Here is a 24,022-nt window from a genome sequence, read left to right on the forward strand (position 1 = left end):
CTTAAAGTCTCGCAATAAATATATATGCTTAAACTGCACAACCTGAAGCTGAGTAGGTGTCTAAGGTTTGCCTGGATCCAATCCCTTGGGATGCTTACTGCCCACAGCTCCTGTGTCTCACACTTACAGCCCCCTGACGCTCTGGGCTTTTTAAAACTGCCACCTGGCGCCTGCGCAGTACAGCGCCGTGCACACCAATGTGCATGGCTCACAACCACACTCCCCCCTCCTCCATTAGCTCGGGAGCGCGCTCGGCGCGCGTGCGCGAGGACTTCCGGAATCCGGGGGGGGGGAGGGAATCTCCATCAGAGCTGCGTGGGACCCCTGTGTTACTTTTATTGTGGCAGGGATTGCAGTGGAGACGTGAGACCTCTGGAGAACCAGGCTTCACTGAGCGTGTGTACTGAAAAGCATGTAAGTATGCATCAGGCTGCTCTTACTCCCTCTAGTGGTGGAAACCAGGTAAGACATACTATTACTCAAATGAAGAAATCCATAATATAATTATATATAGGATTAACTTCCCTTACCTGTCCTCGCCGCAGGAATTGCTGAAAACAGACAGATTCCAGTCTTCACCCATCACGGCGGGCAGAGTTGTGCCAACCTTCAGGTTTTTTGGGGTTCTTTCTCAGAAGAACCTCCTACCTGGACCTTGTAAAAGATTCTGCCAGAAACTTTCGTGCCACTATGTAAAAAGTACACCAAGTCTGGTTTTCCCAGAGCCCAGTCTTCCAATAGGAGAGGACTTACAGGCCAAACCTCGTTTCTTCGGATGACGAGGCCCGGGTACCATACCATCTTGGGAGTCAAATATCGGCCCGAGATATGGATCTGGTTTGTTGTAGCCCTTAGGCCCCCGCAGGGACCTGCACAGAGCTTTCTTCATAGCACATGTTTTACGTGACCAACCACCTTAGACACTGGTGAAAAAACTGAGGTGCCTCCCATATGGGAGGGGTTATATAGGGGAGGAATTCTCCTTAATTGGGGTTAACCAGTGTCCAATCACCAGAGGTGCCTATATAACCCACTATGTAATGAGCTCCTGTGTCCCGTGATGTATGATCAAGAAATGGGTGTTATGGTTTTGTTTTGTTTTATTAAAATTCATTACGTTTTGACATAAATTTTAGCAGCTACCATTGTATTCTCCAGGGTCCCTGCTAAAAATGTTTATATATATATATAATCTTTGGGGGTTCTAAGTAATTTTCTAGCAAAAAATACTAATTCTAACTAGTAAACAGTGTTAGAAAAGGCCTGTTCTTTAATTGGTTAAGCTAGGAAAAAAGAGAGCTGCCTCTAGCAGATGGGGCTTTGTGGGGCCAGTAAGGACGAAACTTGGCACCCCAGATTTTTTGGATCTACATTTCCCATGATGCTCATCTACACTGCAGAGTACATGTGCATCATGGGTAATGTAGTTCCAAAACATCTGGGGTGCCGAGGTTCACCATCACTGCCCTAGGCGGTGCTTTTTGTACCTAGTGTCCTCCTCCTGCAAATGGCAGTATAACCAGACTGTCAAGATCTTCTAGGTCTCCACTGTTTCCTTCAATGAATGGGGAAGAAAGGGTGACACGCAAATTATATCCCAAAAAGTTTAATTATTGACATTCTGCCAAAAAACATCTGTAGGTATGTAAGCTCCACTAGTGGCCCAAGATGTGCACAGAACAGATTAAAGAATGTATGGCGTTTTCTATCCTACACCCCTGCAATATTTGCCTCCCCACCCCTTCCACGTCGCCATTTTTAAAAATCCTACCCATACGCAGAGGTGCCACAGGTCTCTGCCAGGTTTTTGGGACCTACAGCATTTCTGTGCACACGCAGAAGATTTTCCACGCTAGTGCACAGATCTTGCAGAGACCTGTGCCATCTCTCTGGTGTGTGCAGACATGCTGCAGGTCTCTGCCACGTCTCAAACAACGGTCAGAGTTTTCATGCACGGTCAAAAGCAGATGTTAGGACACGTACACACCCCTATGTAAAACACTGCCTCTGGGATGTGACATGGCAATTCTAGGAGGCAGTGGGGTGACCTATTATAATACTTACCTAGGCAAGAAATCTGGAAGTGCTGTGCAGCACAGAAAAAAAGTAACCGTTTAAATTTTTTTTCCACTTTTGTAAAGGGGGAGGGGGGGCTAAAACGATCATCACACAGGGCCCCCCTCCCCATCATTACACAGGACCCCCTCCCTCCACAGACCCCTTCATTGCCCCCCTCCAGCCGTCTCACCTTGATAATGTCCAGAGGATGCCAGGTAAACACCAGGCACACCCCGCTAAACCATATGGGGAAGAAGTTCGTCAGCAGGCTAATGGTCTACAGCTTGTCGGACGTGGTAAGTGAGAGGGGTCGGTGTGACTGTGCCTGGAACTAACAGGCACTCTCCCCAGGCGAGGTAGCTAGCCTCACCTCCCAGGCTGCAGACCTAACACCCAACCAATCACCAGTGTCCCCAACGTTTAATTCCGCCCTCATCTGAGTGATAGCCAAAGCCACTTATCAACGATTTGCAGGCAGTGGGGGCCCAAGGGGCAGCTGCTTTTTATTTGCATACCCTTATTGACTGCATAGGGAATTTTATTCTGACTGATCCTTATGATCACTGGATGGTTTTACCTCTGATATTCCTTTGTTCCTGATCTACCAATCTGGGTGGTTTCAGTTACACACAGGCTCATATAGACATTCTATAACAGGGGTAGGCAACCTGGGGCCCTCCTGCTGTGGCAGAACATCATGCCTCTGGGAGTAATTGTAACTGCCAGCCTTGCAATGCCACAGGCTCTCTTTTAAGATTGCCCCGTGTTTGGTTCCATCCATCTTCCGATCAACTTCGACCAACTTCTCTGTCCCAGCTGAAGAAAAGCATCCCCACAACATGAAGCTGCCTCCACCATGTTTCACGGTGTGTTTAGGGTGATGTGCAGTGTTAGTTTTTCACCACACTAACTTTTTGGCCTAACAGCAAAATGCTAATTTTGGTCTCATCTGACCAGAGCACCTTCTTCCACATGTTTGCTGTGTCCCCCACATGCCTTTTCGCAAACTGCAAACAGGATTTTTTATGGCTTTCTTTCAACAATGGCTTTTTACTTGCAACTCTTCCATAAAGGGCAGATTTGTGGAGAGCACGACTAATAGTTCTCCTGTGGACAGATTCTCCCCCCTGAGCTGTGGATCTCTGCAGCTCCTCCAGACTTACCATGGACCTCTTGGCTGCTTCTCTGATTAATGCTCTCCTTGCCCGGCCTGTCAGTTTAGGTGGACGGCCATGTCTTGGTAGGGTTGCAGTTGTGCCATACTCTTTCCATTTTCAGATAATGGATTGAACAGAGCTCCGTGAGATGTTCAAAGCTTGGGATATTTTTTATAACCTAACCCAGCTTTAAACTTCTCCACAACTTTATCCCTGACCTGTTTGGTGTGTTCCTTGGCCTTCATGATGCTGTTTGTTCACTAAGTTTATCTAACAAACCTCCGAGGGCTTCACGGAACAGCTGTATCTATACTGAGTTTAAATTACATACAGATGGAGGCAATTGGTTACACTAGATTTTAGTTAGGGGTATCAGAGTTGGCCCTGGCACCCGGGTCATTGGATTTGATTGACAGCAGCTGGAGCCAATGGCTGCGCTGCTATAAATCCATCCAATCTGGACCCGAGACACCGGCTTTTGCTGGTGTGCTCGTCCCTGGGACAAGGTAGAGGGGGTATAGGTAAGTAAAACGGGGGCTCGGGGGGGGGGGCTGCAGCATTATGGGAGGTTTTTCACCTCAATGCATTGAGGTGAAAAACCTTGAAGGTTTACAACCCCTTTAATGAATTGGCATGTATTTGGAAATGGGAAAATTAAATAGAGAGTCCGATCCCATTAATAGAATGGGACAAGGCATTTTTACTAATACATAAATCATCGGTAGTAATTAAACATTAAAAACATAATTATAAAATTATGATGATGAGGTGGTTTTGGAGTCCATTGGATTTAAATAAAATAAAGACAACACAGAGATCTGTTGGAGATGTCTTAAGGATAGAGGAACAATGACTCATATCTGGTATGAATGTCATATGGTGAGGGATTTCTGATGTAGAACATTTGAAATATATCAGTTGGTGTCCAGAATTGAGATGCAACCAAGTGTAAACCCACCCCCACAACTTTGTCCCATGTAAATCAGCATAAAAAACCCTAATGAACACTGCTTGTAGATATCTCCTTACTTGCTTAGTATTGTTGTAATCCTTTTTGTTCTTTAGAATGATGTCACTGAGCATGCCCAGATCTCCTCTAATTTATGGCACACTCTCTATGTGCTTGTCTATCTGTTATCAGGACTTCCTACGGCACACCACTGATATCCCAGGAGACTGCATAATCACTCAGAGCTTCCTCCTACACCCCATGTGACATCACATGCAGTGTAAACCTGGCCATTACTGCAGTCTTATCAGCTGAAGCTGATAAGACTGACAAAGGCAAACATGAGACAATTAGGCACAAGTAAATACTATGAAATAAAACAAGTCGGCTATGAACAGGGAAGCAGGGTTGCCATAGAAACGTTGGATTGAGAAGGAGGCTTGGTTAACAGTACATGAAGTGCTCAATGTAAGGGCGGAAATACACTCCACTGTGGACTCAGAAAACAATACTTAAGATGGCGCTGCCTAACCCCTGGAAACAAGTTTTTTTAAATTTCTTTAACCAGTAAGTAATATGCGATTTGGGCTGGATTACAGTGGCTATAGTTTGATCGTTACTTATTATAATGGACTAAATGAAAGCGCCCCGCTAGCGGCCAAAAAAGGGTTAAAACCGCCGGCAAAGCATTACTACAGCGGCACTGCCCATTGATTTCAATAGGCAGGGGCACTTTAGGAACGGTGAGTTCACCGCTCCTAATGCGCTCCAAAGAAGCTACTGGCAGGACTTTTTCTGACGCCCTGCCAGTGCACCACTCCAGTGTGAAAGCCCTATATATTTTTTTTTCAGTTCATTCTGAGATTTATTTTGAGCGCTGCACTTACTGTGAGTTTAATACTTTCTTGTTTCTTGGTTTTATATTCACTACGGACTAATTTGTCTCGTAGTGAGAAGGCTCTGCAATAAGTAATCAATGGTTGAGTCATGACAAATGGTGCTAGTATAGTATCCATACTGAGTAGATGCCAGTATTTTCGTAGGATGGCCTACATCTGTCCATGTTGCTGACAGTATTTTGTAATGACCCATGTGGGTACAGATTCTTTACTCTGTTTTTTATAGAAAAGGAGGTTCCTGCGAACTTTGCTTTTAGCTTTTTTTTATATGCTTTTTTCAGAACCCCATTAGAATAGCCACAAGCTCGTAGTCTTGTTCTGAGTAAAAAAGCTTCCTTTTCGAACAAGTCATCACTAGAGCAATTGCGTCTAGCTCTGATATATTGTACGAATGGAATAGATGCCAACAAAGGTTTGGGGGGGAAGCTAGAGGCTTCCAGAATGGTATTGCCCGCTGTGGGCTTTCTATAAAGCTCGCTTTGAAGAGAGCCGTCTAGATGTTTAATGATAGCCAAATCCAAAAAAGAGATCCTGCATGTATCATAAGTCTTAGTAAATTTGAGATTGAATGTGTTGCTTGAATTAATGTATTCTAGAAATTCGGAATGAATTACCCTGGGGCCATCCCATAGCATGATAACGTCATCTATGTAACGATACCAGGCCGTGGCATGCCCGGCAAAGACACGGGCCGCACCATCAGAAAGTAGCAACCTCTCCCACTCCCCCAGGTACAGGTTGGCGTATGCCAGGGCACAACATGCACCCATGGCAACGCCCTTCACCTGGAGGTAATGGGAGCCATTGAAGGAAAAATAGTTGTGTTTTAGTATAAACTCAAGGGATGCTACAGTAAACTCAACCAATGAATGAGGATACCTATTTGAGCGAAGTAACAAATGTATGACTGAGAGACCCAAGTCATGGGAAATCAAACTGTATAAGGCCTCCACGCCAATAGCGACTAAAAAAGTGTTACCATCGATATGGAGGCCAGCCAGAATTTGAAGCAAATGAATGGTGTCCTTAATGTGTGATGGAAGAGCTTCCACCAGGGGTTGTAAAAGCCTGTCGATAAATTTGGTGAGGTTGTCTGTAAGACTGCCTCTGCCTGAAACGAATGGTCTCCCTGGTGGCCGGTAAGTGTTCTTGTGTATTTTGGGGAGTGCATAAAATATTGCCACCCTAGGGAAGCCGCCACAATGTATTTCCAAGTATTTTTTATCAATAACACTGTGGTAGTAGGCCTGGCCAACTAGCATATAAAAATCTCTGATAAAACCATCAATCAAGGATTTAGGTATAGATCTGTACCATTGAGGATTGGTTAATATTTTGTTGCACATTTCCACATAGTCACTATTATTTTGTATCACAATGTTCATGCCTTTGTCGGCCGATTTGATTGTAATAGCTGAGTTTTCACTCAATGATTCTAAAGCTTGTTGTTCACTATAACAGTATTATTGTGTTGGTGAGGAGAGATCTGCGTATATCTCTCAAGACCAATTTTAATCACTTGCCGACCGCCGCACGCCGATCTACGTCCCTTCTTTGGGGATGGATATTGTTGTTATGGCAGCAGCTAGCTACCATAACCCTGGTATCCCTGTGTTCGGCTGGCGGTCGGCTACAAGATAAAAGTGGTCTCTGCAGTGGATTCACTGTGAGATCACTTTTATCCGTCCCCCCCCCCCCCCCCCCGTCACGATCCGGTGCCCTCCGCCACTTACCGGAGCCACCGGCAGGGGCGGAGGCAATCGTGTCTGTCCCCTGGGCTGACAAGGAGACGAGTGAGGGAAAGATGGCCGCCACCCGTCTCCATGACACTGCAGGGCGGAAGCAACGTCAAAACGTCACTTCCGCCCATAGCTCTTAAAGGGCCAATTTATTTTTTTACATTTTTTTAAATGACACATTTTTTTTTTATTGCATTTTAATGTAAATATGAGGTCTGAGGTCTTTTTGACTCCAGATCTCATATTTAAGAGGACCTGTCATGCTTTTTTTCTATTGCAAGGGATGTTTACATTCCGTGTAATAGGAATAAAAGGGACACTTTTTTTTAAACAGTGTAAAAAATAAAATAAAAGGTAAAATAAATAAGAAAAAAATGTTTTAAAAGCACCCCGTCCTGCTGAGCTTGTGTGCAGAAGAGAACGCATACGCGAGTAGCGCCCGCATATGAAAACGGTGTTCAAACCCCACATGTGAGGTATCGCCGCAATCGGTAGTGTGAGAGCAATAATTCTAGTGCTAGACCTCCTCTGTAACGCAAAACATGCAACCGGTAGAATTCTTTAAATGTCTCCTATGGAGATTTTTAAGGGTAAAAGTTTGTCGCCATTCCACAAGCAGGTGCAATTTTGAAGCGTGACATGTTGGGTATCAATTTACTCGGTGTAACATTCTTTCACACTATAAAAGAAAATTGGGCTAACTTTACTGTTTTTTTTTTTTTTAATTAAAAAAAGTTGATTCAAAAAAGAAAAGTGCGCAAATACGGTGTGACAGAATGTATTGCAACAAACCCTATTTTATTCTCTAGGGTGTTAGGAAAAAAATGTATAATGTTTGGGGGTTTTAAGTAATTTTCTAGCAAAACAAAACGTTTTTAACTTGTAAACACCACATCTAAAAAAGAGGCCCGGTCTTAAAGTGGTTATGAATGAAGCGGCATTGCGATTTTGGGTTACGATAGAGACTGGATTTCTTTTTGAGAGAAACAGGGTTTGATTTATGTGGAAGAGGTATAGGAATGCTATTGTCAACCTCTGCCAGAATAGTGTCCATCGTTATCAGGGACACAGAATATTATTTAAAGTTAAAAAGTAAGATCTACAGTAATCTCACAAAAGTAAGTACACCCCCCATGTTTGTAACTATTTTCTTCTATCTTTTCATGTGACAACACTGGAGAAATGACACTTGTCTACAATGTAAAGTAGTGAGTGTACAGCTTGTATAACAGTGTAAATTTGCTGTCCCCTCAAAATAACTCAACACACAGCCATTAATGTCTAAACCGCTGGCAACAAAAGTGAGTACACCCCTAAGTGAAAATGTCCACATTTGGCCCAAAATGTCAATATTTTGTGTGGCCACCATTATTTTCCAGCACTGCCTTAACCCTCTTGTGCATGGAGTTCACTAGAGCTTCACAGGTTGGCATTGGAGTCCTCTTCCCCTCCTCCATGATGACATCTTAGAGCTGGTGGATGTTGGAGACCTTGCGCTCCTCCACCTTCCGTTTGAGGATGTCCCACAGATGCTCAATAGGGTTTAGGTCTGGAGACATGCTTGGCCAGTCCATCACCTTTACCCTCAGCTTCTTTAGCAAGGCAGTGGTGGTCTTGGAGGTGTGTTTGGGATCGTTATCATGTTGGAATACTGCCCTGCGGTCCAGTCTCTGAAGGGAGGGGATCATGCTCTGCTTCAGTATGTCACAGTACATGTTGGCATTCATGGTTCCCTCAATGATCTGTAGCTCCCCAGTGCCGGTGTCTTACCATATAAGGTCCTCCATCCAAAAGTGTCCGAAGTGTACTGCGCATGCTCAGTACAAAGCTACACAGATTCCGAAAATTGCAGAGGATGAACGGCGCCTGCGCCGTGAGTCCAGGTTCTATCCCCACTATCCAAGTGGACATAGAGTAGGAATATAAAAGAGCCGAGCGGAGCGAGGCCGAGCCCGAAGCGTGGCGAGCGAAGCTCGCCCGCGAGGTGCCTCTAATATTCACAACCCTATGTCTGCTTGGATGGTGGGGCTACCACCTCCACTCACGGCGCAGGCACCGTTCAGCTTCGGAGATTTTCCGAAGCTTCGTCTGCTCCGTACTGCGCATGCGCAGTACGGCGCGGACACTATGTGATGGCCGGACACTATATGGCACAGTACTGGCAGCACTCATGCAGCCCCAGACCATGACACTCCCACCTCCATGCTTGACTGTAGGCAAGACACACTTGTCTTTGTACTCCTCACCTGGTTGCCCCCACACACGCTTCACACCATCTGAACCAGATGAGTTTATCTTGGTCTCATCAGAACAGAGGACATGGTGGTGATACTATGAATGTATATGTATTTGTATAAATTATGTATATAAAATTAATAAAAAAGAGATTGAATACAAACCAAAAAAAAAAAGTTATAATGGAACCTAGCACTTTAAGAAAACCTGTGTGGGAGGAAGCGTTGAGCACCCTCGGGGGTCAGGAGGCTGACACTCACTGAAATGTTGATTTCACGTCATCAGAGTGGGGATCGGAAGTACGGACGGCCGGAGTGGTAAGTATACGCTATCATGTACACAAGAACATTGAATTTCACATCTCAATTTAGTGTCATTTTTAAGCAATGATCTCCAAACTTTTCAAAGACCCAGTTTACTGTCCTTCAGACTTTAGGGGGGTGGAGGATGGGTGGGGGATTGTGGAGAGTGGAGGTAGAAAATGTCTTGGGCCCAGAATCAAAGAGAATAATCATTGCCTCAAGGTTGGTAGTCTGTTACATAGAGCTTGTGGTCAGTAGGAGTAATGCCCCATCATTGGTATCAGTGGGAGGAATAGTGCCCCATCATTGGTATCAGTGGGAGGAATAGTGCCCCATCATTGGTGTCAGTAGGAGGAATAGTGCCCCATCATTGGTGTCAGTAGAAGGAATATAGCCCCATCACTGGTATTAGTGGGAGGAATAGTGCCCCATCATTGGTGTCAATGGGAGGAATAGTGCCCCATCATTGATATCAGTGGGAGGAATAGTGCCCCATCATTGGTGTCAATGTGAAGAATAGTGCCCCATCATTGGTGTCAGTGAGAGGAATAGTGTCCCATCATTGGTGTCAGTGGGAGGAATAGTGCCCCATCATTGGTGTCAGGGGGAGGAATAGTGCCCCATCATTGGTGTCAGTGGGAGGAATAGTGTCCCATCATTGGTGTCAGTGGAAGGAATAGTGCCCCATCATTGGTGTCAGTGGGATGAATAGTGCCCCACCATTGGTGTCAGTGGGAGAAATAGTGCCCCATCATTGGTATCAGTGGGAGGAATAGTGCCCCATCATTGGTGTCAATGGGAGGAATAGTGCCCCATCATTGGTGTCAGTGGGAGGAATAGTGCCCCATCATTGGTGTCCGGGGGAGGAATAGTGCCCCATCATTGGTGTCAGTGGGAGGAATAGTGCCCCACCATTGGTGTCAGTGGGAGGAATAGTGCCCCACCATTGGTGTCAGTGGAAGGAATAGTGCCCCATCATTGGTGTCAGTGGAAGGAATAGTGCCCCATCATTGGTGTCAGTGGGAGGAATAGTACCCCATCATTGGTGTCAGTGGGAGGAATAGTACCCCATCATTGGTGTCAGTGGGAGGAATAGTGCCCCATCATTGATATCAGTGGGAGGAATAGTGCCCCATCATTGGTGTCAGTGGGAGGAATAGTGCCCCATCATTGGTGTCAGTGAGAGGAATAGTGCCCAATCATTGGAATCAGTGGGAGGAATAGTGCCCCATCATTGATATCAGTGGGAGGAATAGTGCCCCATCATTGGTGTCAGTGGGAGGAATGATGCCCCATCATTGGTGTCAGTGAAAGGAATAGTGCCCCATCATTGGTGTCAATGGGAGGAATAGTGCCCCATCATTGATATCAGTGGGAGGAATAGTGCCCCATCATTGGTGTCAGTGGGAGGAATAGTGCCCCATCATTGGTGTCAGTGGGAGGAATAGTGCCCAATCATTGGTATCAGTAGGAGGAATAGTGCCCCATCATTGATATCAGTGGGAGGAATAGTGCTCCATCATTGGTGTCAGTGGAAGGAATAGTGCCCCATCATTGGTGTCAGTGGGAGGAATAGTGTCCCATCATTGATGTCAGTGAGAGGAATAGTGCCCCATCATTGATATCAGTGGGAGGAATAGTGCCCCATCATTGGTGTCAGTGGGAGGAATAGTGCCCCATCATTGGTGTCAGTGGGAGGAATAGTGCCCCATCATTGGTGTCAGTGGGAGGAATAGTGCCCCATCAGTGGTGTCAGTGAGAGGAATAGTGCCCCATCATTGATATCAGTGGGAGGAATAGTGCCCCATCATTGGTGTCAGTGGGAGGAATAGTGCCCCATCATTGGTGTCAGTGGGAGGAATAGTGCCCCATCATTGGTGTCAGTGGGAGGAATAGTGCCCCATCATTGATATCAGTGGGAGGAATAGTGCCCCATCATTGGTGTCAGTGGGAGGAATAGTGCCCCATCATTGGTGTCAGTGGGAGGAATAGTGCCCCATCATTGATATCAGTGGGATGAATAGTGCCCCATCATTGGTGTCAGTGGGAGGAATAGTGCCCCATCATTGGTGTCAGTGGGAGGAATAGTGCCCCATCATTGGTGCCAGTGGGAGGAATAGTACCCGAAAGGCTAGATAAAAGCAAGCAAAGGGCATCCAATCAGCCAGACACAGATCGCAGTCGCTGATTTACGTTCGGTATTTCATACAACTACACAATCTATGCGTCTATGTACCATAGCTGGAAAAATGTGATTCAGAAACCTTTTTCTCTGTGCTGTCTTGGTGAGGAAAGAGTTACATTGTATTTGTAGTCAGTTTTCCCCCTGCTCACTAGATGGCGCCCTGTAATGTGATCTTCCCTTATTATTGTTCTTTGGCTGTTATATAAGCTCACAATCTGCCAACAAGCCAGAGAAGATCATCGTGTAAGTATATCAATGTACAGATGTCTGGTGGTGGATGACCCCTGTCTGTCCGATGATTGGGGGGAAGATTGGAATGATGTGGACTCCATGTATCAATAATAAATCTCTTCTTCTGCTTCCTTCCTTCCTGTCTGCACTGCTTGATCTTCAGATGGGGCTGTGAGTGGGAATCCCAGGAAATCAGTGCCCCCCTCCCCTCTATCCCTCCCCCACTTACTCATCTCCCCGCTCACATTCCATCCTTCTCTCCTTTCCCGTTTGCCCTCTTTTCACTCTCTCCTATCTTCTCCCCTCCCCCAACCCCCCTCTGTCACCCCTCACCTCTTGTCCCCCTCCTATCCCCAACAGTCTGTCACCTCTCCTCTCCCTCCCTTCCTTCACCTCTCCTCTTCACCTCCGCCCTCCCTTCTTCGCCTCCCCTCTCCCCTCCCTTCCTTCACCTCTCCTCTCCCCCACCTCTCCTCTCCCCCACCTCTCCTCCTTTCCTTCACCTCACCTCTCCTCTCCTCTACCTCACCTCTCCTCCACCTTTCCTCTCCCCTCCTTCACTTTCTTCTCCCTTCGTTCACCTCTTTTATCCTCTCCTTCATATTCTCCTCTCCTCTCTTCTCATTTCTCCACCTCTCTTCTCCTTTCCTTCACCTCTCCTCTCCCCTCCTTCGCCTCTCCTCTCCCCTCCCTTCCTGCACCTCTCCTCTCCCAACCCTCCTTCACCTCTTCTCTCCCTTCCTGCACCTCTTCTCTCCCTTACTTCACCTCTCCCTTACTTCACCTCTCCTCTTCCCTCCCTTCTCCTCTCCCCTCCCTTCTCCTCTCCTCTCCTCCCTCCTTCACTTCTTCTCTCCTTCACCTCTCCTCTCCCCTCCTTTGCCTCTCCCCTCCCTCTCCTCTCCCCTCCCTCTCCTCTCCCCTCCTTCACCTCTTCTCTCCCCAACCCTCCTTCACCTCTCCTCACCCCTCCCTTCACCTCTTCTCTCCCCTCTCTTCACCTCTCCCCTCTCTTCACCTCTCCCCTCTCTTCACCTCTCCCCTCCCTTCTCCTCTCCTCTCCTCTCCTCTCCTCTCCCATCCTTCACCTCTCCCCTCCTTCACCTCTCCCCTCCTTCACTTCTCCCCTCCTTCACTTCTCCCCTCCTTCACTTCTCCCCTCCTTCACTTCTCCCCTCCTTTGCCTCTCCTCTCCTTCACTTCTCCCCTCCTTTGCCTCTCCTCTCCTTCTCCTTCTCCCTCTCCTCCCCTCTCCTCTCCTCTCCTCTCCTCTCCTCTCCCTCTCCTCTCCTCTCCTCTCCCCTCCCTCCCTCTCCCCTCCCCTCCCTCTCCTCTCCCCTCCCCTCTTTCACCTCTCCCCTCCCCTCTTTCACCTCTCCCTCTCCCCTCTTTCACCTCTCCTCTCCCCTCTTTCACCTCTTCTCTCCCCTCCTTCACCCCGCCTCTCCCCTCCTTCACCTATTCTCTCCCCACCTCTCCTCTCTCCCCTCCTTCGCCTCTCCTCTCTCCCCTCCTTCGCCACCCCTCTCTCCCCTCCTTCGCCACCCCTCTCCCCTCCACCTCTTCTTTCCCCCTTCACCTTTTCTAGTGTTTGCCTTTCCTTCCCACCGCCACCTCTTCCTCTATCCTGTCATCCCCCCCCCCCCTTCATCCTGGCTATCCTCACTTCCCACTCCATTCTCCTCTCACCATCCCTTCAACACCCCCCCCCCCCTTTACAAATCCACCACTCCTCTATACTCTTCGCCTTCTCCATTTGTCTCTTACCGCTCCTCCCACCTCTCCTCTTCACTTTTCACCTTCTCTACTCATCTCTCACTTTCCTCACCTATACACCTCTCCACTCTTCCCCTTCTCTACTCGCCTCTTCTCCTCTCTCCCCCATCATCTATCCCCCTCTCCTCTCCACTCTTCACCTTCTCCACTCATCTCTCACTTCTCTCCTCTCATCCCCTCTCCTCTCCACACCTTCTCCACTCCTCTCTCACTTCTCCTCTCTCCCCCCTCATCTATCCACCTCTCCTCTCCACTCTTGACTTTCTCCACTCTTCACCTTTTCCACTCCTCTCTCTCCCCCCTCATCTATCCACCTCTCCTCTCTACTCTTCACCTTCTCCACTCATCTCTCACTTCTCCTCTCTACACCCTCATCTATCCACCTCTCCCAAGGCCGTTTATAAGGCAGGGCAAAAGGGACAGCTGCCCTGGGCCCTGTCATTGTTGTGGGGCCCAATGCAGCTGCCTAATAATTGCCAACTATTCTTGTTTAAATTCCCTTGTCCCTTGATGTTTTAGTTCTGTGCTATGTCCTGATATCTCAGTGTGAAGTGCTGCTACTAATTCTGCCCAGCTCTGCCCTGTTGTGTACAGAGGACTTACCTGCAGAAACTGTGTTTACATGTAAATAACCGGCATTCATATGTAAATATCAGCAACATTCATATGTAAATAGTGGTGTCATTCATATGTATATCATGCCCCCCTAAGGCCATATCCACAGTAATCTCTAGCAACCAATCAACAAGCAGAAATCATGTGCTGTAACCTCTAGCAACTAATCAGTGAGCCCTAATGTGTGCTGTAACCTCTAGCAACCAGCCAGTGAGCTGTAATGATACACTGTAACCTCTGGCAACCAATCGCAGTCGCTGCCTGACCTGATGCAACTGATTTTGAGTCCAGCTGCTATTTATTGTATGTCTCAGAGCAGATGGAGAGATAAACTACGTGGGGGGGGGGGGGGGGGTGCATAAAGGTTTTGTCCAGGGTCCAATCAATATTAAAGACGGCCCTGACCTCTCCTCTCCTCTCCATTCTTCATCTTCACCACTTGTCTCTCACTTCTCTCCCCCCCCCCCCCCCCACCTATCCCCCTCTCCTCTCCATTCTTCACCTTCTCTACTCATCTCTCACTTCTCCTCCCCCTCCCCCCAACCGATCCCTCTCTTCCTCTTCTCCACTCCTCTCTCACTTCTCCACCCCCCCCCACCGAACCCCCTCTCCTCTCTTCTCCACTCCTCTCTCACTTCTCCTCCCCAACCGATCCCCCTCTCCTCTCCACTCTTCCTCTTCTCCACTCATCTTTTACTTCTCCTTTCACCCCTCTCACCTATCCATCTCTGCTCTCTACTCTTCTCCTTCTCCATTCATCTCTCATTCTCATCTCTCCTCTTCACTTCATCTGTCACTTCTCTTCTCTCCTCCCCCCCCCCCATCCACCTCTCCTCTCCATTTTCTTTCCTCTTAAAGTGTTCTAAAGCCTAACCATTTTTTAGCTTAAAGCAGATCCCCCCCAATATTTGTTTTTAACCCTGATTACCGAGTTCTGGCTAATGCACAGCCAAGATACTCACAGAGAGGATCCAGCATTGTCCTGCCGAGATCCTCTTCTTTTCTGCCACCGGCTTGGTCCTGTGCCGCCATCTTCTTGTATGACATCATCGGGAAGCTGCCAGCTCTCCCAATGATGATCTACTAGGCCCCTCCCCCCCTTTTCAATGAAGACTATGCCTCCTGGGATATGTAATATGTATGTACTATGTATGCACTATGTATGTAATATGTATGCACTATGTATGTATGCACTATGTATGTATGTACTATGTATGTACTAGACATATCCCAGTAGGCACAGCGGGCAAAAAAGTCATAAAAACAACCTATTTGCACAGCGGAGGGAAGAGATGAAGAGGAGACAACGTGAAATTCATGGCGAAGATCTCTTAATGCATTCCTTGCATTAACCACTTAAGGACTGGAAGGTTTTACCCCCCTTTACTGACCAAGCCATTTTTTTTTTTCGATACGCCACTGCATCACCCTAGCTGACAATTGCGCAGACGTGTGACGTCGTAATTGACATCCTTTTTTTCCCCAATCGTCTTTCAGGACAGCCACCTTTGAGAGACACTGGCTCCTCCCCTCTTAGGAAACACCGCCTTCATTTTCATGATTTAAGCCTCCTCCTCCCTTCGTTCCTCAGTTATGGTGTTTCCTCCGGTGGGGAGACACCGCTAAGGAACCTTAGCTGAATCAGTTGGAGAAACTGAAGCTATCCGAGCGGAGCTCTGGCCCCACTCGGCAGTCCGATCGTCTATCGGTCTACTTTCGGCAGTCCGGCCAGCTGGTAAGCTGAATTTTCGTACTGACCATACACTCTAAACTTTGCTTGGGGAAAGCAGGAAGTTTTTAGAGGCTCATCCCTTCGTTCGCCCAGGAGGGTGCTTCAACGGGATAGGCAGTCCGGTCAGCTGGGGAGATGAATTTTTGTACTGTCCATACACTCTAAACTTCGCTTGGGGAAAGCAGGAAGTCTTTAGAGGTTCATCCCTTCGTTCGCCCGCAGGGGGGTGCTTCAACGGGATAGGCAGTCCGGTCGGCTGGGGAGCTGAACTCTTGTACTGACCTTTTTTACACGCACTCTAATCTTCACTTTGGGGAAAGCAGGAAGTTTTAGGGAGGTCCATCCATTCGTTTTCGCCCAGTGGGGCGCTGCAACAGGACGTCCTAGGTCCCCCTGTGTTTGCAGTCGGCTTGGAGCTGGAGGCCGGACCAGATGACGGGCGACGTCAGTTCTGGTGGGGGCGGACGTCTTCGTTGAACCCGCGTCTTCCGGTTCCGGACGCGGACGGAAGGAGGACCAAGCGTTCGGCTGGTGCAGCCTCTCTTCTAAGTTGCACAGGTAGCTTTGGAGGCACGTTCGTACCACTCTTCCTCAACAGGAGAATGTCCGAAGCAGTGGCTTCAGGAGCTCCAGGAGTAACGGCACCAGCCACTCAAAGGTAAAAGCCCTGGCGAGGGGTTCCCTTACCTTACAACCAGTAGCTCCACTGGTGTTTTTTCCCCCTAGGTGGTCGGGGGGGAAGGGCAGTGCGTCTGGGATCCAGATGGAGATTGATCCTAGGGGAGGGCACTCCCGGTGGTCCTCTTAAGTAGTGCTGGTGTTTCTTTTTTTAGGATTTTATGCTGCTCTTTTATCTCTATGTCTCAGAGGCCTACGGCCACATCACCCTGAATGCGCTCAATCTCGTCTGATCTCGGATACTAAGCAGGGTCGGGCCTGGTTAGTACCTGGATGGGAGACCGCCTGGGAATACCAGGTGCCGTAGGGGACATGAGCAAATCTCCCCTTGGTTCTAGGAGGGAGCGTCCTTCATATAGAGCCTCTTTGGGGGAATCCCTGGTTCAGGGCACTTGGTTAAGAGTGTATTGAAGCACCGGATAGCTCAGTCAGACCTCTAACCTAAGGGTTCAGGGTCAGGTCCCTGTTTGAGCGCCATCAGGAAACAGGCAGCAGAACACGGTGCATATCTGGCGGCTTCTGTGAAAGTTCCAGTGGCCTCAGCTCCAGAGCACTCTTTCACCAGCACAGCAGAGTGTTCCACCTAACCCGATGGATGTTCCTCCTGCAGGTTAAGGGAGAGTCTAGAGGGTTCCAGAGAGGAAGTTGAGGAAGAAGTTGACAGTGCCGTCTCAGACTCTCAAGGGAATCTGATGGTGAGGGCTTGGGTGGGGAACCCAAAAGAACCTCACGATGTAAACTTCCCCCTGGATGAAGTGGATAAGCTCTTGGGAGCTATTCATACCACTTTAGGCATACAAGAGAAAAAGAAGGCATTGTCACCCCACGATCAGATGTACTAGGGCCTGGGGGAAGCGGGTGTTCCCGGTTCATGACGTCTTCATCGATGCCATCAGAAATGGCGGGGTCCCGAAGGAAAACCTTTCTTTTCTGGTGCATTAAAACAAAGGTTTTTTCTTGGGCGGAAGAGGAAGCTCTTGTCTGGAATAGAATCTCCCAGGTTAGAGGCTACCTTTCTTCAGATGTCCAGGCATACTGACCTGTCCTCGGGGACATGGGAATACTTTCAGACCCTATGGTTTGAAATGATGGACTCACTTCTGAAGGATGCATGGGTTTTTTCTCTTAAGAAAATATCTAAGCTTGCCATAGTGGCCACAGGGGTGGCTCATAATATGAAGTGTCGGCTTAGCCAGATTAATGCATCAAGCAATGACGGCAGAGGAGACTTTCTATCCTCCTTTCCCACGCTGCTTAAAGCGGAGGGCCGGTTATAAAAAAAAAAAAAAAAAAGTCAGCAGCTGCAAACACTGCAGCTGCTGACTTAATAAACACACTCACCTGTCCAGGGTGCCCGCGATGTCGGCCGCCCGAGGCCGACCCGTCCCTCGGCTCTCGGGTCCCGGCGCCGCCATCCCTTGTAAGGGAAACAGGCAGCGGAGCCTTATGGCTTCACTGCCCGTTTCCTACTGCGCATGCGTGAGTCCCGCAGCTACTGCGCATGCGCGAGTCCCGCAGCGCTTTCTGAATGGGACGCGCTGTGTTCTGGAACACACAGTTCCCAGAACACAGCGCGACTCATTACCCAGAAGACGCCGCGACGAAGAGAGAAGACAGAAGATCTCCGCGGAGGAGGAAGAGGAAGATTAGGAGAAAGTGCCTAGCAACAGGCATTTCTGGTAAGTAAAAAAAAAAATTTTCTTTTCATTTTTTTTTTTTTTTAGATTTTTTGTAATTTTTAACATTTTTTTGTTTTTCAGGGTGGCCCTCCCCTTTAAGGAGTTGGCATACGCTGCTTCGATTCAATCCAGGCGAATGTATGCAAGATCTTCGGCTCTGACCAACTCAGCCTGGAGGGCCTTAAGGCTGAAGACATGGCAGGGGGTCAAGGCGTCCAATGCAAAAGCTCTGTGTAATCCTTTTTTACTGGAGACCTGCTGTTTTTGGCCAGGTCTTGAAGCAGTGCGAGATCGCACGGCTGATAAGATAAAGGCCGTTTCCCTTAAGAGGAAATATATAAAAAGGGGCCTTCCTCCCCCAGTGGGAGATGATCACCTCCAATTAGTTTGTGATGAGGATCATCAGAAGAGGTTACCGTTTGGAGTTTTCAGAACTCCCCCCCCTGTTTGAGACTCCTTGTCACTGAGCTGCCAAAATGTGCCCTTCTTTCCTCTTCAGGAGTTAGAGGAACAGGAAGTGGTAATACAGGTCCCAGCAGGATAGATAGGAAGGGCTCCTATTCTCACTTTTTTGTGGTTCACAAGCCTTTGGAAAAAGTTCAGGCTCATCCTGAACCTGAAGCGTCTGTGGGTCTTAGTCACCTACAGACGGCTTTCGTTGGTTTTGGTCACTGGGTGAGGGCACCTCTTCCACCAAAACTGTTTCAGGGCATGGATAGTAAGGATGCATACCTGCATATTCCCATCGCAGAGAACCACCAGCGTTTCCTTAGGCTGGCAGTGATAACTTCTGTAGGGGTGCTACACCTTCAGTTCAAAACACTTCCCTTTTGGGCTATCCCTTTCCTCCTCGTATCTTCACCAAAGTGATGGTAGAAGTTCTGGCATTCCTGCGTCTCAGGGGAGTCTCGGTGATCGTGTGTCTTGACGATCTTCTCCTGTTTGTACCTTCTCTGGCGCAGTCGATTTGGGATCCACAGGTAACAAAAGACCTGTTGGTGAGCCTGGGTTGGCCTCTGAACCTAGAGAAACCCAACTTAAATTCCTTACCAGGGGGTCACCTTCCTGGGGTAGGTGCTGGGCTCAACAGAACAAAAGGTCTTCCCTCCTTGGAGAAGATCCAGAAGATAGACAAAGCACTGTTGTTTCTCCAGGGCAACCGTCAAAAACTCAGGCAGGTTGAGTTTACTGACAGCCACGCTCCTAGCAGTTCAGTGGACGGGTCATGTTACCGTCCTCTGCAAACTATTTATCTTGAAGGTTTGGGACCACAGTCAGGGGTCTTGGGACTTTTTGGTTTCGGTTCCAACTCAGGTAAAGAGGTCCCTTTGGGAAAGGGAGCACGTTTGTTACAAGACCTAGAATGGAGTTTGCAAGTATCCAGGGTGGTTACAACCGATACGAACGGCTTAGGTTGGGGTACACACCTAGACTTCTGTTTGGTACAGGGTACCTGGGAGAGGAAGGAATCTAAGAGATCCTCAAATTGGAGGGAGTTGAGAACAGTAGATCTGGTTCTCAGGACCTTTCAGAGAGTTCTCTGGAGACTTCATGTAAGAGTCATGGAAACAATCCCTTGGCAGTGGCTTACGTCGACAGGACGGGGACTCCTGGAGCGGATCCTTATGGGTCCTAGCGAAGGCCATCCTCAGATGGGCCGAATATTAAAATCCTGTCTTTCCAGTGATCTGTTTGAAAGGAGAGCAAATTCTGATATTAGATTTCCTCAGAGCAACCAGGTTCTCAAGCAGGAGGTTTTTCGAATGGATCACCCAGAGTTGGGGGATTCCGTGGATAGACCTCTTTTTTTCTCAAGGGAAAACGCAAAGGAAGCCATCTCCTGTTCCATGAACAGGGGAGAGGGGAGGTCGGGAGCAGACACACTAAAGCACAGAGTTAGGGTTTCTCTAAGTGCTATGCTTTCTCCCCTCCCGTTCTGATTCCTGCAGGGTCAGGGAAGTTTTCGGGTGGAGATTACTACCTGTTTTCTAATCACACCTCTTGGGCCCAGGAGGCCGTGGTTCTCCATTCTGAAGGGCCTGTCAGTGGAACCCCCCCCGGGTTTTCCCGGTCTAAGAGTGTCTCCTTTCCCAGGGTCCAATCTGCGGTCCCCAGGTGGATTCTTGCAGCTTGGCTACTGAGAAGGAATTGCCGAAGGGCAAAGGGGTCTCAGACTGTTTAATAGCCACTCTTCTGAATTGCAGGTAAATAGAAACTCAGACCATTTTCTTGAAGGTATGGAGGCGGTTCAACAGCTGATGCTCAGAGAACTCCTTCAATGTGCACAGCCTCGTAGCCGTTCTAGAGTTCCTGCAGTCAGGGGCGGATAAAGGTTTAGCCCCATAAACATTGAAGAGTCAGGTTTTCGCTTTTAGCGTATTCCTGGAAGGGCATTTAATATCAGACCTTGGTATAGTAAGGTTCTTAGAGCCTTAAGTAGGTAAAGACCAAGCCTTTGGTCGTCCCCTCCCCAGTCGGGGTCGCTCATTAGTTTTACAGGTTCTCAGACCAAGCCTTTGGTCGTCCCCTCCCCAGTCGGGGTCGCTCATTAGTTTTACAGGTTCTCACAAAGAACCTTTTCAGCAATTGCAATCTGGCTTGTTATGGTTGATTACTCTCAAAACTGTTTTTTTGTGGCGATCACTACGGCAAGGAAAGTGAGTAAACTCGAAACCCTTTCTGTTAGGGCACTCCCTTTCCAGACCAGTTTTTAAGACCATTCTGGCTTTTTTACCTAATGGTAGTCTCTAATCCTCAGAGAGTCCGAGAGATTATGCTGCCTATTTTTCGTTCAAAACCAGTGAGAGAACAGGAACACATCTTATTGGACATTAGAAGATGTGTCCTTCATTATGTTGGTTGCACAAAGTCAGTTCAGGAAGTCTGATTTACTTTTAGTGTTACTTCCAGGGGCTAGGAAGGGTTCCAAAGCCTTTAGACATACGCTAACCAGATGGTTAAGGTCAGCCATTGGGCAGACTTGCGTGGTTGGGGGTATTAAAGCCTCCAGTTAGAATTAAAGCACACTCAGCCAGGACAGCGGCAACTCCGCAGACAAAGTGGGCTGGTGCGTCTCCTGAACAGATCTGTAGAGCCGCAACGTGGTTCAAGTTTTCTACGTTCGTGAAGCGCTATAGATTGGATCTTCTCTCAGCCAAAGACCAAGCCCTTTGGTCACAAGGTGCTGGAAGCCGTAGGTCCCACCCTAAGACAGGGTACTCGCTTATCCTCTCAAAGGTGGCTGTCCTGAAAGACGATTGGGGAAAAATGGAGTTACGTACCGGTAACATCCTTTTCCAGGAGTCTTTCAGGACAGCACCGGTTCCCACCCAGGTTTTTTGCAGATCATCGGGAACTCATCACATGAGACCGTCAGGTAAGACTAAAAGTTTATTTGTTTGACGTGTTCTTGTGTCTCCCCAGTTGGCCGGAGGTACTCTGGAAGAACTGAGGAACGAAGGAGGAGGAGGCTTAAATCATGAAAATGAAGGCGGTGTTTCCTAAGAGGGGAGGAGCCAGTGTCTCTCAAAGGTGGCTGTCCTGAAAGACTCCTGGAAAAGGATGTTACCGGTACGTAACTCCATTTTTTTTCCCCACAAAACAGAACTTTCTTTTGGTGGTATTTGATCACCTCTGCGGTTTTTATTGTTTGTGCTATAAACCAAAAAACCCCAACAATTTAAAAAAAAAAAAAAAAAAAAAACAACTATATTTTTTTATTTCTGCTATAAAATACATCCAATAAAACAAAATTTTAAAAATTCGAGTTTCTTCATCAATTTAGGCCGATGTGTATTTTTGTTAAAAAAAAAAAAAAAAAATAAGTGTATATTGATTGGTTTGCACAAAAGTTATCATGTTTACAAAATAGGGGATAGATTAATGAGATTTTTATTATTATTATTTTATTTATTTTTATACTAGTAACGGCGGTGATCAGAGATTTTTAGTGGGGCCGAGACATTGTGGCAGACAGATCGCACACCTAACTGACATTTTTTACACTTTTTTGGGGGAACCAGTGACATTATTACAGTGATCAGTGCTAGAAAATATGCACTGTCACTGTACTAATGACACCTCCTGGGAAGAGGTTAACACCAGGGGGCGATCAAAGGGTTAAACATGTTCCCTCACTGTGTGTTTCTAACTTTGTAGGGGGATGGGCTGCCTGGGACAACACACAGATCCGTCTTCCTGCATAGCAGAAAGACAAGATCCATAGCTCCCAACTGTCCCCGATTTCAGAGGACTGTCCCTGATTTGGAGCAATGTCCCTCTGTCCCTCATTCCTCCTCGTTTGTCCCTCATTTTGGTCTGATCTATATAGATGTATATAAAATGCACTTTTTATCTATCAAAAAGTATTAAACCTTTTATCTGATTTCTAAATTGCTGCATTTGTAAATTCCAAAAGCCAATATAAAGGAATAGTAGTGGTAAAAAGCACTCGTGGGTTTAACCAATCTTTTTTTTTGGTACAATTCTCCTTTAAGGGGGCGTGGCCAGGGGTGTGTCCTATGCCCGCATGCTTTTGCCAATAGGTGTCCCTCATTCCCATCTCAAAAAGTTGGGAGGTGTGCAAGACTTCTATGTCATCCCCTGTCAGAACGGAGATCTGCCTTGTTTACACAGGCAGATCCCCGTTCTGTCTCTACGGGGAACAATTGCGGGCGGCCGGCGGACTTGAGACTCGCTGATTGGCCCCTCCTCTGGCCAATGGGAGCGCACGCCCACACAGAGCCGTGTAGGAGCCCAACATACACCTACGGCGGTTGGCGCAGCCAAGCCAACCTGCTGCAGTGTAACTGCGGTGGCTGGTCGAGAAGAATGCAAAAAATGTTTAGATAGCAGTATGCCTCCTTAAACCCCACCCCCCTTATACTTGCCTGAGCCCTCACTCGATCCAGCGCTGTGGCCATCTACAGCCGTTCTCTCCTTTAACTTCCCACTTTCACAGGTTTTGCTGAGCCACCGAAAGTCAATGACTTTCGCTGCTGTCAGTCAAATCCTGTGACAAGGGAGCAGTGGGCGGGGCCAAGCTTTGCCGTTTTGTGTCTATAGACGCAAGAAGTGCAGCTCGGAAACAAGCCCACAGATGTGTCCCCATTGTAAGCGGCCTGCTATGGGGACACACCAAGAAGAAAAGGAGCCAAGAGTGCTGGCGGGGGACCCCAGAAGAGGAGGTTTCTGGGCCGGTTCTGTGCAATTCCATTTTCACAGAGCAGTAAAGTATAAAACGGTTTGTTATAAAAAAAAAAACAAAAAAACGAATTGAGTTTACAATCACCTTAACCACTTACCGACCAGCCGCCATCATTATACTGCGGCAGGTCGGCTCGTTCCCATGAATTGCCATAGTGGTACGTTGGCTCCTTTTAAGAGCTATAGCAGGTACCACACGGCGAGGGACCCATGCGCGTGGCCGGCGCAATCAAGGGAAAGACAGCGTTCTGACAGGGGAAGAGAGAGAGAGAATGAGAGAGAGAGAGAACGAGAGAGAGAGAGAGAAAACGAGAGAGAGAGAGAGAACGAGAGAGAGAGAGAGAGCGAGAGAGAGAGCGAGAGAACGAGAGAGAGAGCGAGAGAACGAGAGAGAGAGAACGAGAGAGAGAGAGAGAGAACGAGAGAGAGAGAGAGAGAACGAGAGAGAGAGAGAACGAGAGAGAACGAGAGAGAGAGAACGAGAGAGAACGAGAGAGAGAGAACGAGAGAGAACGAGAATGAGAGAGAACGAGAATGAGAGAGAACGAGAATGAGAGAGAACGAGAATGAGAGAGAACGAGA

The 24,022-nt window shown here is 47.8% G+C and overlaps 1 protein-coding gene and 1 pseudogene across 2 annotated transcripts in view; both read left to right on the forward strand.

Moving 5' to 3' along the window:
• The first annotated feature begins 9,333 nt into the window (after positions 1-9,333).
• The window catches only part of LOC143941142 (mitochondrial amidoxime-reducing component 1-like), a 33,110-nt gene continuing 18,421 nt past the window's right edge, over positions 9,334-24,022 (forward strand). The window contains exon 1 of one of the 2 annotated variants that reach the window (XM_077463151.1): positions 9,334-9,354. The gene's annotated coding sequence lies outside the window, so the exon portion shown is untranslated. Of the gene's footprint in view, positions 9,355-11,655; positions 11,768-24,022 lie in introns of those variants that run through there. The other variant, XM_077463150.1, reaches the window with a different exon arrangement.
• LOC143941955 (5S ribosomal RNA) lies at positions 16,748-16,866 on the forward strand (annotated as a pseudogene).

The sequence above is a fragment of the Lithobates pipiens genome, unplaced genomic scaffold (genome assembly GCF_037356315.1).
Source record: "Lithobates pipiens isolate NorthernLeopardFrog02 unplaced genomic scaffold, aLitPip1_a1.2 Scaffold_3, whole genome shotgun sequence".
Taxonomy (NCBI): Eukaryota; Metazoa; Chordata; class Amphibia; order Anura; family Ranidae; genus Lithobates; species Lithobates pipiens.